This window comes from Elephantulus edwardii, unplaced genomic scaffold (assembly GCF_000299155.1).
Source record: "Elephantulus edwardii isolate Elephantulus edwardi_28Jun2011 unplaced genomic scaffold, EleEdw1.0 scaffold00046, whole genome shotgun sequence".
Classification (NCBI taxonomy): Eukaryota; Metazoa; Chordata; class Mammalia; order Macroscelidea; family Macroscelididae; genus Elephantulus; species Elephantulus edwardii.
This window is the reverse complement of record NW_006399796.1, coordinates 11,337,742-11,340,273: the sequence shown is the minus strand read 5'-3', so window position 1 is coordinate 11,340,273 and position 2,532 is coordinate 11,337,742.

Genomic DNA, 2,532 nt, shown 5'->3' with positions numbered 1-2,532 from the left:
TAAAAACTTCTTTTATTTTTTTTAAATACTGATTAATTTACAAAGTTCATTACAGACTTCTTTTGCTGTTTCTTTTATACTTGTCAAGTTGTCTTTTTATGAATTTTTTCAACTTTCTTGGTTTTTTGATGGGCTTATTTGTTACTACAAATTTTCCTTTTAGCTGCTTCTGTACCCTTGCGGTTTGGGATGTTATGTCTTTAATTTCCTTTATTTTGAAAGACTTTAAAAAAATTTGTATTTCTTCTCTGGTGAAATAGTCTATGAGTAATATGTCTCTGTGTATTTAAACTTTTTCTTTGTTGTTTTCTTTATTGATTTCCAGTTTGGTAGTGTTACGGTCATAGGTGATGCTTGGTGTTTAGGTTAATGTTTTTTTAATTTATTGAAGCTTGCTTTGTGGGCTAGAATATAGTCTGTGCTGTAGAATGATCCATGTGTGTTGGAAAAGAATGTACACTGTGTTGCTGGTGAGTGGCACACTCTATGCTGGTCTATGAGGTCAAGTTGACGGATTGCTTTATTTACCTCCCCTTTGTTGTAAATGAGTTTCCCCCTGGTTATTCTACTGTTGAAGTGTTCTCCTGTCATTGCAGAACTACTGTCTAGTTCCCTTTTCAGTTCTGTTAGTTCTGTACACTTTGGAGTTCCCCTATTTGATGCATACGTATTGTTGCCTTCATTGATTGTGTGAAGTGATTGGAAGGTAACAAGTGCAGTGGGTAGACAATTACTGCCGCCCCGGTCTGTCTAGTCAGACAGGATCACATGCTGCCACTTGTCAGGTGGGTGGGATGGTGGAGTTGGTGGTTGGGGTAAACGCTCATTACTCTTTGGCCATGAGTAGGCTGAGCTGAGTGGCAGAGGTACAGTAGTTCCCAGAGGGGAGAGGTATTAGGGTAGGAGAACTCATGTCACTAAAGAGGGTAGGAAAAAAGAGAACAATGCTTCTTTGGTCATCAGCTATAGGTACCAAAACACTCTCTGTAAGTTGTAGACGTCAATTTGTATCTGAGAATGGAAGGTCATGATCTGGGATTTGGTCCAATGGGAGCCTCCTGCCGTTGCTCTACAATTCTGCTACTCTGAATAAGTTACCTACACTGTGGGTCCAGAACTGCTGCGGGTAAGTGGTTCTGTCTTTAGATGCTGGGTTCCTCCCTGCTCTGTAGTCACCAGAATCCCTGGAACTCTTGCCTACTTCCCTGTATTGTATTTTCTTAGAAATGGTTCATATCATAGTCACCTTCCCTCATGCTACCTCTGTGACTATTGTTTCTCTGTCTCACTTGGGGAATTCTGTGAATTTGGCTTCTTGTGCTCCTTACCCAGCGTCACTTTGTCTCAAGATGACCATGTTGCACCGGGCCAGCCGATGGACAGTTCTGATCCGAAACTCTCCTTGTGCTCTGTTTTCATTCAGTTTCTTCTTCTGATGGCACTTAATTCTTCATCCTTTTGTTGTTTAAGGCTCAAAGGTTGCCACCTTCATCTGTTTTATTTGGTTTCTCAGGTCTTTGTTGTATTGGAACACCCTGGTGTGACTAACCTATAATCTTGGGTCATCTTTGTACTATATTTAAAAGATTTTTGCAAGATGGTTATGACTATTAGGTTGGGCTCCTCTAAACAAGGTATATCATATTTGTGGAATTAACTACATTCCCCTCTGACTCAATTGTCTTCTGAAGGAGGCCTCAGAAATGTAGTTAGATAAAGAGATGATAGATGTGAATATAAGTAAATTTTCCTGTTTACAAGATAGATGCATGCTAGGAAACTTGACTATAAATTGAATTTCTATAAAGAAAATCCCATTTCCTGATTGATCTTTATCATAAAATCAGATATAAGCCTATGAAGAAGATTTTTCCGAGATACTAAATAAAAAAAATATTAAATAACAAAAGCAATTTGTAGGAAGCATGTTCAAAATTTTAGTCTTTGCATCATTTTCAGAACTCTGGAATTTTTCTGGAAACTATCCTTTTTTAAATTTTATTAATTTTAATGAACATTTACAGAGATTTTGGATTTTCATTCATTCATTCATTGTTGCACTATTTTCTCTACCCCACCCCCCTCAGTTTGTTCCTCTTTTTTTCCCCCTTGAAAGTCTGTTTTAATTGTCCCATTGCCACAGTGCTTGTCAAAACCAGTTCTGATTAGTCTCCTTTGCCAGTGTGTCCTTTGCCCTTCCCTATCACTCCTCCCAGATAGAGTTTTCACCCTGATTCATAAGGAAAAGGGGACGGTGTAATCTCTTAGCTACTTCCTCCTGAAAAGGGATGCTGCGGGTTTCAGGGTGAAGATCTTCTCTCACTACTCTAAAGGGCCCCGTTGGCAATAGGAAGGCACATTAACACAATGGAATAATATGCGGCATGTAGGAGCAATTACTTTGTAATTTATTACCTAACTTGGGAAGGACTGGAGAGCATTATGTTGAGTGAACTAACTCAGTCCCTGAAGGACAAATATTGTATAAAACCATTATTATAGAATGAGTGTGGGATCTAAGGAGGGGAAGAG